Source organism: Peromyscus maniculatus, chromosome 11 (genome assembly GCF_049852395.1).
Source record: "Peromyscus maniculatus bairdii isolate BWxNUB_F1_BW_parent chromosome 11, HU_Pman_BW_mat_3.1, whole genome shotgun sequence".
Taxonomy (NCBI): domain Eukaryota; kingdom Metazoa; phylum Chordata; class Mammalia; order Rodentia; family Cricetidae; genus Peromyscus; species Peromyscus maniculatus.
The window spans coordinates 53864532-53878407 of record NC_134862.1 but is presented as its reverse complement, the minus strand read 5'-3'; the positions used below and the strand labels follow the sequence as shown (position 1 = coordinate 53878407).

The 13876-nt window shown below is 39.2% G+C and overlaps 1 long non-coding RNA gene across 1 annotated transcript in view; it reads right to left on the bottom strand.

Moving 5' to 3' along the window:
• Positions 1–2179: 2179 nt before the first annotated feature.
• LOC121821287 (uncharacterized) overlaps positions 2180–13876 on the bottom strand; it is a 34504-nt gene continuing 22807 nt past the window's right edge. The window contains exon 2 of the long non-coding RNA XR_006062011.2: positions 2180–2936. This is a non-coding gene — a long non-coding RNA (uncharacterized LOC121821287). The remainder of the gene's footprint in view (positions 2937–13876) is intronic.

Genomic DNA, 13876 nt, shown 5'->3' with positions numbered 1-13876 from the left:
TTTAGATTCCTTGAATGACTACAAGGGACATTTCAGTTACACACAAAAGTAGGATAGTTAACATGAAAAAAAAATGTGAGCAATTGTTTAAGCTATGAACTAAACTTGCTACTGTTTTCATAAAACAGAATTTGTACTTTAAAAAACAATTGGCAAATAGATGTGGTTACTCAGAGTTGTTTTTCTGGCAGATACTCTATTTTAAAAAATGAACAAAATGAGACTGTCATTTAAGGAAGATAACTGACAGTATTTATTGCCAATACTAATTCAAGCTTCAAATGAAAGCTTCCATTAGCTTGACAGTATTCCAATGCTCAGAGACTTGTTTTTATGAATTTGTTAGTGAAATTAATGAGTGAAGCTTCACGGCTTGGATAACTAAATTCATCAACATTTGGAAGCTCCGCCTAACTCAGAACCATGATATTGTCTATAAAGATTCTGTGTTCTATGCTATATCACAAACCCACACAATTATGGTTTCAAATTATGGTGATGGGCTGGGAAAAGTCTAATGTAACATGTAATGAAAGGACTGTTTCTGCAAGCTTAGATTCTAGGTGCAATTAAGCATTAGAAAGCTAGCTACCGCATGAGAAGTTTGGCTGTAGTATGAAAGAAGCTATTCACAACTCTGTAACACCCATTAGAATACTTCAGTCAGTGAAAGGAATCAAAAAAAAAAATTAAAGGATAAGGCAGATATAGTAACTCAGAAATCCTCTATTAGGTCCCTAATAAGGGGATGTACAAAACTATAAAATAGTGCTATTCTCAATTTTTTTTTAACTTGTCTAGGGGTGGGTGGTGTGCATGCACACACACGTGTATCTGAGAGTGGGGAGGAGGGCTCTAATTCTCACATGCCACATCGTGCATGTGGACGTCAGAGCACAACTTGCAAGAGTAGGTGTTTCTCTTCAACCGTGTAGGTTGTAGGAATCACTCTCAGGTTGTCAGCCTGGGCAGCAGGCACTTGCACGCTCTTGGTCATCTTGCCAACTCCTCTTCTCTTTAAACTTTTATTTCAAAAATAAACTTATCTCACAAAATATATTATGGTGTGTGCAATAGGATTATTGGTTTTTAAAGTGCATTAATATCATTTTTAAAATCCCATTCCAATGTCTGCTATTGTACTGTGAATAAATATAACCAAAATATCTTTGGTGTTCTAAACCCAAAAATTTTAAGACACACTGCTTTTGATAAGGAAAAAAAAATCACCTTGACTGTGATTCCTACTTTTGTGATGGTTAGTTTATTATCAACTTGACAGAATTTAGAGTCACCTAGGAGATACACTTCTGGGCATTCAGTGGGGAAGACACATCTTAATTCCAGGTGAGCCAATTCCTTGGGCAGGGATTCCTGGACAGTATAAAGATGGGAAACTTTATCCCTAGGAAGCATTCATTGCTGGGTTTCTTGACTATGAATAAAATGTGACCAACTCCTTCAATATCCTCTGCCATGATGGCCTACACCTTGAACTGTGAGCCAGAATAAGCCCTTGGTCCATTAAGTGACTTTTGTCAAGACAACAGCATGAAAGTAAACTAAAACAGTACCTTATCCTTAGTTATCTGCTGAGCTCTAAACACTAGGTTTTGCTTATTTCATAAATTACACCAGTCCAAACAAATAACCTGAGAATCATGTTTTTTAAAATTTGAAACTTATTGCATATGTTTATTGTAACATTGTAATAAAAATTCAAACCCCTTCACCTAACCAATCGCAGAGGCACACACTTATAATCCCCACACATGGGAGACTGCTGTAGGAAGGTCATAAATTTGGGGACAAAAAAGGGAATTTTTGCTACTGGATTCAGGGAAAAGTTTCTTATCTTTCTCTTTACTTTGGGAAACTTAATCCTTTCAATAACCTGGCCACAGACTCTGATGATCCCTTCAATTTACCCTGAAAAGCCCAAGAAAGGCTTTCAGATAGGAAATCTGTGGTGGGGAATCAGATGTTTAATCTATAGGCCAAGGTTTATATAGCTGGTCTTGAAAATGATTCTGAATTCATATACTATGTGCCTGTTTGATAGAAAAGAATAGATATATGTCGAGTCCTGCTCAGTCTGTTGAACAGTTCTGAAGCGGGGAAAAGGTAGCTATGAAATAGAGACCTAGATGAAGAAAAAGACAGAGAGACACAGGATAGCTTCCCGAGGGCTCTGGGTCAATACCACAGACCCAAGTTTTATTACTCACAGCCTTTAAATACCCAAGGCAAGGGGGCGGGGAGCAAAAAGACCTCCCTCTTTGAAGGACATCACATTTCAAAGTACAAAGCACAGTTAAGTGTAAACATCTCCCTAGTACTCAAGACATCTGGTGACCACGCCTTTGGCCAAAACATCCTCTTATGCAGCCTTGCAGGTGGGGAAACAAGCTCAGACTCTCTGACCTTGAGTCAAGATGAAAACAAGCCACAAGCTGGGGTCTCTGTGGGCCCCCAGACATATTTGCTAAAAGTAATTTTAAAAGGCACCTAGCCAAACATTTTTACCAATGCACTGCTTTAGATGAAAGACTATGGGTGCATAAATGTGAGAGTTGGCGAGGGGGGCGGGGGATAACGATGAAGAAGAAAGAAAGCTCTGGACTGCAGCAGCCTAAGAGACTAAATGGCCTCCTGTTGTATAATTACCAGTTTGTCAGATAAGTCTTACTAATAGCATGTAAAAGACTCCTAATGTCCTGCGCCCCTCTGTGCACCCTGCAGCAGCCCTAATTGTCTTCGGCAGTGAGTTCCTGAATCTTTTGGAGGGCAGTGCTGAAGGGTTCAGGATGGAGTCAGTTTCTTCATGCTTGGCTCTCCTCGGATGCCCGGCTCAGCCAGCTCCAGTTTCATTTAACCCACCATGTTTCAACCAAGCTGGATTTCTCTCCTCTTCCAGATGTGTGTTCCCACCTTACCTATCAACATAGTAAAATGATAGTTTAAGTCTTGGAAAGTTTTAGTCCTCTGTCTGTTTTGCAATGTTCCTTATCTCTAAGCACTGGTTGTGGAGACATTAAATTGAAGTCTAGAACTTCTAGAGAGACCTCAGCAAAGCGCATGTGTGCTTTTATTTCCCCCCTGCCCCATGCTCTCTGGAATGCAGAAGTGATGCTCTTCGGTGGTGATGACATGGAGAATGAAAAACATGACAGCTATGGCCTTGGGAAGGCAGTGTGGAGATACAGAAGGCACCAGTCCCTAATGATCCTGCCATAGACTGTTGCTGGAGAGCATCTCTCCAGGTTCCACCAATCCCCACAGTCCCACAATCCATATATAAAATAATCACTCAGATGTTTATATTACTTATAAACTGTATGGCTGTGGCAGGCTTCTTGCTAACTGTTCTTATATCTTAAATTAACCCATTTCTATAAATCTATACCTTGCCACATGGCTATTGGCTTACCGGCGTCTTTACATGCTGCTTGTCTTGGTGGTGGTTGCAGTCTCTCTCTCCTTCTTCCTTTTTCCCCAATTCTCCTCTCTCTTTGTCCTGCCTATACTTCCTGCCTGGTCACTGGCCATCAGTGTTTTATTTATATAGAGAGATATCCACAGCAATGGACTGCTATTTCTTTACGCGAAAAATAAGCTTGCCATCATATTTAAGCCATGTCCTTTCAAGTTTCTGCAACTCCCAGTTCTAACCACATATCACCATTTTCCTAAAAGTCTCTCTAACATGCAAATGACACACGTCGGGGTTTTGCTTTATTTTGTTTTACAATACCAGAGATCGAAAATGGGTCTTCATCCGTGCTCAGCAAGTGTTCTACCCTGGTGCTAAATCCCCAGCCCTTTTCTTTCTTTAAAAAATTTCACAACAGAGTCTCATTAAGTTGCCCAGGATGGCCTTGAACTCACTGTGTATCCCAGGCAACCAACAGGCTTTGAAGCTGTCATTTGCCTGCTTGGCTCCCTAAGCAGCTGGATGGAATTTCAGGCCTGTATCCACCAGGCCTGGCTTAACATGGTTTTCAGTAGAAACTTGACTATTACTGATGGAGCAGAGATACAGCAGAGGTCATCATTATTTCCAGGTATTTTCTTATTTTTCTGACACAAAAATAATTATCTTTGTCTCAAGGCATACCTAAGCCTCATTCTTTCATGGTCCTTCCTAAAATGCAATCATCATGCTAATTCACAGTAATTCCAAACCCCAAAGTTTAGCTTTATTCTATCAAATGGTTTCATGTCTTTCTGTCACCCACTCTCCTGAAACGACCCCCATAGCCCTGCATCTTACAAGCAAGCAAGCCACCAACCAGAGCCCTCCTGGTCCTTTTATCAACAAAAGAGCCATTTTCCCTGGAGATAAATTAAGCAATTCCATTAGAAGTAAGAAACATCCACAGTCAGGCTTTTAATCGCATTTTCAACTCTATCATTACTTAATTAAGAAGAAGCAAAAATACCACTGTGAAAATTTAATGAAATCAGAAGTGCTCCCTACAGATTTTAGCCTAGTTTCTGTCTGTCATGATATACACTAGAAAGGCACAAGCCCAGATCGTGAGAATGCTCCTGTGACTAATGCAGCAGCGAGAGCCATCGCTTCCTACTGAGATTTGCTTCAGTAAGCAAGTGTTGTCCTCCAGACTTCAGCCAGCACTGAGGATGTGTGCAGACATCGCCACCCACCGTCCACACTCGCTCACTACAACTGCTACATGAGCCGTCTCTTGTAATAGGAGCCAGCCAAAGAGCCAGCTTCTTTCTTAAAGGCAGCATGAAATGTTTGCTGTCTCATTCATTCACTCCCGCATTGCTTCCAACCAATGCTCATTTCCTGAGAATTCTGTACCGTCTGTAATCTTCCCATCAACCCTAGGTCCTTCCGTTGTCTCCTGGATCATAGCATCGAGGCTGCAGTCCCACAGTTGTGTACATTTTATCTCCATCATAGTTTATCTTTCTGTCTTTGCTGCTATCCCTATTATTAAACTTGTAGCCATCTAAAATTACCACATCTCTTAAATCTTCAACTTTACTTTTCTGCTGCCAACAGTTTTTAATATTCATATCTCTCTCTCTCTCTCTCTCTCTCTCTCTCTCTCTCTCTCTCTCTCTCTCTCTCTCCCTTACTCCTGTTGTGGCTACATTTTATACCTTTTGTGAGGATTCTTGAAAGGAAGACTGAGCTAAAGAGTCTGTACCTCTCTTTACATACACAGCAAACACATACACACATACACACGCTCACATATACACACACTTGTGGTGATATTTTAATTTTGCTAAAATGTGATTTTATTTGTATTTTAATAAATAAAGTTTGCCTGGAGACCAGAGGTCACATAGCAAGGACACATAGCAAGCCATAAGCAGAGTCAGGTGGTGGTAGCACACATCCTTAATCCGATCACATGGCAGGCAGAGTCTCTGTGTGGTCAAGGACACCGCCAAGCGTGGTGACCTTTGAGTCTTTTAATCCCAGTACCAACCATAGAGACCTAGAGGTCTGTATAGACAGGTGGTGACAAGGAAGTCACGTGGCTGGGCTTAGAGCCAATGAGAAGGCAGAATAGAAAGGCAATAAAAAACACAAGTCAGACAGGAAGAAGCTCTCTCTGGGGAAGCTACCGCTGTGAGGTGGTAAGATAAGGTAGTAATGGCTCTTTGCTAGTTCTCTGATCTCTTTGGCTATTACCTCTGCATTTGGCTCCGTGCTTCTTATTTAATAAGACTGTTTAGAAATTTGTCTACACACACACACTCATGAACACATACACACACACTCACGCACTCACATACACACACACAAAAGAAAACAAACAAAAAATTTGATTACTTCCTCTTCAGTGAAATTAAAGAAAGTTTGATTCTAAAAGAAAATACATGAATATGAGTTTGGAAATACAGTGAAAATTAGAGTGAGGACATTGGAAAGGCTGGCTGAGATCTCAGGAAAGTCCAGGCACTGTGTACAGAACTTTATCATTGTTCTGTAAAGAACAGACAAAGGTGCTTAGAACAGCGAGGTTTTAGGACGGACTGACAGAGAGAGCCTTCTGGTGCCTTTGTGTTGCAACTAACAGGCAGAACATTAGAACCACTGAAAGAAAAAATATAGAGAAAAGCTCTCTTTCCTTGGAAGCGACGGCAATACTGGAAGAACTGGCAGCTGAGCATCTCCTGATCCTGACCTGCTTCGGGGAGAGGAGAGGAAGGATCTCAAATAGGTTTGTGCACAAACACACACTGCACTATTCCAAGACAGAAATCTGTGACATTGGCTATCACAGAGCCTCCAGCCTACCTTCCTGGTACTCAGAGTGGATAGCAAAGAGTGTAAGAAAATGTTTGGAGAAAGCTGTGTCCAGTACCTAGTCCCCTGTGTCCTGTGAGCCCATCTTCTGTTCCATCATCTCTCCCAGCTCTTCTTCAGACCTGCTCAGCAATCCAGGAAGAACAGAATTAAAGAATAATATAAAGAAAAGAAAGGGAAAAGGATGACTGTGGACTCCATTGAGCAAAAGGAAGATAGAGAACATTTGTCGGAAAATAAATACAGCAGAATAAGTGAGAACTGCACACCTAACCTCTGGAAAGAGCATACTTGTGTATCTTTTCATTGTGTACACACTATATAGAAGCATGATTTTATCTAGATTTGGTGTCTAAATAGGTGGTTTTCTGATGTGTCATTTCGGGCATCTTTTTTGGTCTTTTTGAGGAAATGCCTTCAAGTACCTAAGCCTTACTGACTTTCCTGAAAAGATACAAATATGTGGAATTTTCCATGTTGCTTATGTCAAGTTCTTTAAGAAGTATAATTACTGTAACTCAGTGTATACTTGTCAGTCTTGTTACTATGTGCACATAGTTCTGCTAGGTCCTACTATAGATATTTATATGAGTCCTTGAGTAGTTGATAGAATACCTACTACTTAATTTAATTTTTAACTTTAAAATTTAAGATTTTTAATTGGTCTAGATAAAGGAAATACTATACTTTACCTATTTACCTATTATCTATCTGTCCATCTCTTTCTCCCCTCTCTCTCTCTCTCTCTCTCTCTCTCTCTCTCTCTCTCTCTCTCTCTCTCTCTCTCTCTCTCTCTCTCTCTCTGTCTCTCTCTCTCTCTCTCTCTCCCTCTCTCTCTGATCTATTCTGACAGTAAAAACATTGTTGCCATCCCAGTAAGCGTAGAAAAGCTAAAGCCTCGAATCTCTAAATACTATTAGTAATTCTGTTTTCCTTTCTAATTAATACTAAATGTCTTCATAAACAGGAATTAGTATGTTTGTTACTCATTCAATGTGTATTTGTAAAATGCCTCCTGTTTAGGAGGTGCTGTATAATATGAGGCATTCCTAAATCTTCCTCTATATTTGAAGCTTCAGTGACATTCAATTGTGATGTATTTTAGTTGTGTTTCTAAATAAAGAAATTTTATTGCCATTTTAATATCAAATAAAAGGTTTTCGTTATACTATTAGTAATGTTAAATTTTGAAAGATGGGAAAACAGTTAAAATCAAATAGGGCTACATATTTCGTGCATGATACCCTACTGATTCATTGTATTTGAGTGGTAAAATAATAGAGTTTGTATAAAAAATATGAAGAGAATATCCTTTCTTAAAATCAAGTTTAATTAAAAACACAATACAAGTCCCTTTGATCACCCACACTCTCTAGAATTGTGTTCCTTAGAAAATTTCTTTACAGAGAGATTAAGATTAAACACCCTCTTTCATCAAAGTGTTTGTATGGTCAAATCACCTTAATTACCACTCCATGTCATAAAGACTACCTTTGGGATATTCACAATGCACAAAATAAGTTAAAATACTCAATAGCCCTACAATAAATTGTTTGCTTAGTCTGATTTTCACTAAATATTGTACCACAGGAAAAAAAAAACTTTGGAAAGGGATATAAACTCATAAAATTCACTAGGACAAGAGCTTTAGAGGTGGTGGAATGGGTATTGTGAATATCTACACCCACACTACTTCTCTCGATACTTCATTGTGAAAAATGTCCTTTCCTTTTGAAGAACTGTCCAAGTCGTTTGCACTCATCTCCTTACTTTCCCAGGGACATCATTCCTGTATGCTTAATGTTTTATTGATGTGTTTCTGTACTAAGATGCCAGTGTCATAGGAAAATCTTCTCTTGCTACTTTCCTTAGGAAGAAAACATCACTGAGAAAATATCAAGCTGTCATTTTTTCCTCTCTACAGTAGAGCAAGTCCTGGAGAGTTTTAACTTGGTCTATCTTCCTAGCAATTCTGTACATCATTCCAACACACTCTAGTCTGGATTTTCTCCACAACACTCTTCTCAAATAGTTCTTATCAGGGTTTTTTAAACTTCCTCCTTGCCAAATTGAACATGGATTCTCCAATTCCTCTCTGATTTCACATCCATTGGAATTCTACATACTTGGCACCCACTCCTAGCAATGCTCCTATTTGTTACAGCAACATACTTTCAGCTTTTTGACATGTCTCCCTTTAGTCTCCTTTTATGACTTTGATGATGTATCTATCAAATCTCAAGAAGTTATAATAGACAAAGCACAGTTCAGCTTAGTTCTGTTCTTCTCAACTCTGGCTAGACAGTCTTCTTCATTTTCATGGATTTAACATATGTCATGATAAATTAGGATTGCTAAATATATAGTCCTCATTTTTAATTCTGCCATGAGTTCTAAACTCTTATAACTGTTTATGATGCTTCAATAATCATGTCACATGTATCTCAAAGGTAACAAGTCTAAAGGATGACTCTTGCTCCTGGGTTGCCTATCACAATAAGAGATACCACCCTCCGTAAAAATCACTGAACACTGATGTAACCCTAATTCTGTAGCTGGAGTTTTCCTGCCTTGCCCACAGTCAGGACAAATCTTTGTCACCTGCCAGTCCCACAGCCGCTCAGACCCAACCAAGTAAACACAGAGACTTATATTGCTTACAAACTGTATGGCCGTGGCAGGCTTCTTGCTAACTGTTCTTATAGCTTAAATTATTCCATTTCCATAAATCTGTACCTTGCCAAGTGACTGGTGGCTTACCGGCGTCTTTACATGCTGCTGGTCATGGCGGCAGCTGGCAGTGTCTCTCTGCCTCAGCCTTCTGCTTCCCAGAATTCTCCTCTCTCCTTGTCCTACCTACTTCCTGCCTGGCCACTGGCCAATCAGTGTTTTATTTATTGACCAATCAGAACAATTTGACATACAGACCATCCCACAGCATAATTCTCTCATTCTCTTTTCCTTCACATCAAATTCATGGACAACACTTGTAAGTTTCCATTAATTATCATCATTATTTCCACATTGATATGCCTTCATGTCTACCAGATTAGCTCTAGCCAATATCTTAACTAATCAGAACTTCTGATATAACCTGATAATTGATCTCTTTTTTTCCTTTGATTTGAACCCCCACTCTGAGTCAATTATCCTCATAGTACATGAGTAGGGTTTTTTTTTTTTTTCAGCATAAGCCAAATTGGATTATTCTATACTGTACTATACTACTTAAAAAATCCTCAATGGGGAACATTTTCCCCTTCCATGATAACATGGCTATTGATATTGTTGTTATTCCAGTTTTGTTTATACAGCAATTTATTGGAGACACTAGTTCACAGCAGACTTCCTGGTATTCTGGCTCTTACTATCTTGCTGACACTTGGTTTGTGATATTCCTTAGGCCATAGACGTAGAAGTTGTGATGCAGATGTATCTATTGGGACTGGGTTCCACATGATCTGTTGATCTCTGTATTATGTTCAGTTGTGATGTTCTATGATAGTCTCTATGATGTTTTGAATGAGAGTGGCTTCCATAGGCTCATATATTTGAACAGTTAGTCACCAGTTAACAGAACTATTTGGGAAGGATTAGGAAGTAAAGCCTTGTTAGAATGGATGTGACCTTATTGGAGAAGGTATGTCACTGGAAATGGGCTTTAAGATTTCAAAAGCCCACACTAGACCCAGTGCCTTTTTCTCTCTACCTGTTGCTTGTAGATTAGGATGTAAAACTCTCAGTTTCTGATCCAGCATCATGCCTGTCTGCTTCCTGCCATTATAATCAAGGACTAACCCTCTAAAACTCTAAGCAATCTCCCAATCAAATGTTTTATTTTATGAGTTAGTTTGGCCAGGGTGTCTCATCACATCAATAAAACTGGAACTCAGACAGTCTACATTTGCTATAAAGAGAAGCTTCTTGCTTGGCAATGCAGCCCAAAGCAGGTGGTAAACCCTATCTAAGGCTAAATACTGGCGCAAGTCAACAAGTACCGTAAGGGAAAGTTGAAAAGAACTTGGAAGAGAAGCTTCTTAGATAGGAGGTGGTACTATGTATTTAAGGATAAGATTTGGAATGTAGAAAGGAATTACGCTGTTTTAGCCAGGTAGTCAGAGAAGATTCTTTATAAAGATCCATGACCTCACTAGCCCTGAAAAGCTGGCTAGGTTTCCAATACTAGGTGGGATTTCCCTCCTGTTGAGCCTTAAGTCTGATTAGACAGCTGTTGGTTGCCACTAATATGTGAATGCAACTTCTTGCTAGATAATGCATTAAAGATGACTATTGACTTTAGGGAAAAGGAGGATTAGACTCTCCCAGGGATGAGCCCTCTTACTGGTTGTTCAATACAGAGTAGTCAGGTTCTAATCCATAATTAAAAAAATGGACTCAGCAGGTTCAATATAAATATATATGTACATCTATCTATTTGCATGTATGTATGTAACAAATATAATCAAAGATACAGAGGCTATCAACTTGAAGGGGACATGGGACATTGGAATGGCTAGATGGAGGAAGATGGTCAGAAAAGTTATGTAATTGTATTTCAATTAAAAACACTGAAAGATAAAAACAAAACCTCAGTGGCATCCCAAAGATATTGGAATGCAGTAGATGAGACCTGGTTTGTGTCCACCCCAGCTTGAGCCATTGGCTCCATTTGCCGCCAGGCTTTGGATTCTTGGTTTCTTTCATGTTCCTGTAAGCACAGTCAGAGTCTTTGTATCTTCCCTTCCCTCCACCTGCATTCTCTACTTGTCATTCAGACAGCCTGCCTGCCTCCCTCCTTCCCTCCTTCCCTTCCTCCCATCCTTCCTATCTTGCCTAAAATATCACTTCAGTCTATCCATGCCAACCCTATCTATGTTGTTGTAAGCTGCCAAAAACTCTGTCACACTTCCAAGTTTACTTCTTTCAAAGTGTTTAAAATCTGTTTTGCTTCAAGTTTTCTCCATTTAGGATGAGGTTTGTTGTGGGTTTGTCATATATGGGCTTCCTGTTTTGAGGTATGTTCACTCCAGCCCTACTCTCTTTAGAACTTGTATCATGAAGGCACATTGACTTTTGTCAAAGACTTTTTCTTCATGTATTGAGATCAGTATTTCTGTCAAGTTCCTTTGTATGATTTAATATATTTATTGATTTACATTTGTTGAACCATACATTTTCAGGAAAAAGTCATTTTGGTTGCGGCAGATGATCTTTTGAAATATTCCTTTATTTGGCTTGCAAGTATTTTCTTGAGGATTTTTACATCTGTGTTCATCAGAGATATTGACTTATACTTTTTCTTTTTTGCTGTGACTTTATCTTGTTTCTGTAGTACAGTGATAATGGTTTGGTAGAAGGAGTTTTGAAGTACTCCTCTGTGTCTACATTTTTGAAGAATTTAAAAAGTAATTGTCGTAGCTCTTTTACAAGTCTGGTAGAAGTCTGCTGCTAATCCCTCTGAGCCTGGATTTCTTCAGTCAGAGACTTTTTAATATTTTTTTTCTATTTCCTTATTTGTTATGGGTTTATTTTGGTGCTGATCTCTTCTTGGTGTAACATTGGTGGTTCAGATGAATCTAGAACTGTGTCTTTTTCTTTTGGATTTTCTGACATGGAGTATAGGTCTTGAAAGTATGCCCTTACACTATTCTGAATTTCTTTGGTGTATAATGTTTCCCTGTTCATTCCTGGTTATTTCAATTAGTGTCTTCTCTGTCTTTCTTTTCATTAGTTGGGCAGGAAGTCTGCTGTAGATATCGTTCTATATAAATAAAACACTGATGGCCAATGACCAGGCAGGAAGTATAGGCGGGACAAAGAGAGAGGAGAATTGGGGAAATAGGAAGAAGGAAGAGAGACACTGCAGCCACCGCCAGGACAAGCAGCATGTAAAGACTCTGGTAAGCCACCAGCCACGTGGCAAGGTATAGATTTATAGAAATGGGTTAATTTAAAATAAAAGAACAGTTAGCAAGAAGCCTGTCACGGCCATAAGTTTATAAGTGATATAAGCGTCTGAGTGATTATTTTATACATGGATTGTGGGACTGTGGGGATTGGGGAACCTGGAGAGAAGCCCTCCAGCAACAGAAGTCTATTGATCTTGTTTGTATTCTAAAAGAATCATCTTTTAGATTCCTTTATTCTTTGTACTGGTTTTTTTCTTCTATTCCATTCACTTCTGCTCTGATTTTTATTTTTTTCTTGCCACTGACTGGCATTGAATTGATTTGTCCCATTTTCTCCAGTTCTTGAGTTGTGCCATAAACCATTTATTTGGACTTTTCCTGACTCTTAATATAGGAGATTGGAGCTATAAATCTTTTGTAGAATTGCTTTAATGTGTCTCAGAGACTTTTGTTGCATTGTGTTTTCATTTTCATTTAGTTCCGGGAACTTTTTTTTCTTGATTTTTTTTTCCTTTGGCCCATTCATCATTCATCATTGTTTAATTTCCATGAATTTGTATACTTAGTAGATATTTTTTTCTTGTCAATTTGAAATTTGAAATCAACAGCAATAGATGTATTTCAGTCAGCCATGGAAGCACCCATGAGTCCTAAACTCTACACAAAGAAAAACTAAGAAATATTGAGAGCTGGAGAAATAGTCCTTCCCAGGGAAGAGTACATCAATTAGTTATCCAGTACCAAATGGTCAGCCCTGAAAACAAGTACATACATACAAGTAACATTACTCAGACTAAGCAGGTTGTATTTATGTATTTAGGAATATACACATATAAGCATATGCATATACATATATGTATGTAACAGCAATTAATGAAAAGAGGTCGTGAATTTGATAGAGAGGAAGGAGGGGCATAGGGGTGTTGGTGGGAAGGAAAAAGAAAGGGAAATAAAGAACTTTGAAATATGACAGAGTGTGTCCAGCAGTTTGCTATCAGCTTAGATACAGTTGGTACAAATAGACTGAGGCAACATTTGTGGGGAGTTAGGACAAAAAGAAGGAAAGGAGGAAGGAAGGAAGGAGGGAAAGGAGGGAGGGAGGGAGGGAGGGAGGGAGGGAGGGAGGGAGGGAGGGAGGGAGGGAGGGAAAGCTGTCTGAATGATAAGGAAGCAAAACAGGTAGAGAAAAAGACTCAGAAGGGAGAGGTTGAGTATGCTTACAGGAACATGAAAGAATCCAGGGGACCCAAAGCATGGTGGGAAGTGGAGCAAATGGATCAAGCTGGCGTGAACACAAACTGGGTCTTAGCCACTCTATTCTAAGTTCCTTGGGAAACCACTAAGAATTTTCGAGCAGTGCAGCACTGCACAGAATAATTCAACTGAACTTACATTTTGAAAACCCACTCATGTACTGTAAGGAGAACTGACAGAAGAAATAAAGTAAAAAGAAATCAGCATTGCAGCAGTTCGAACAAGGCAGGATATTTGCTTGAACTAAGGTGGAGGAAGTTTCATGGGGACCTACGCCTAGATGAAGACCTACAGGCATTTAATAACTGCAGAGAGAGGAAGAATGACCTTTCTTCAGGGTTGAGCCCTCAATCAGCTATCCACTACCAAGTGGTAAACCCTAAGAACATATATGAGCAATACTAAATTGACTCAGTGG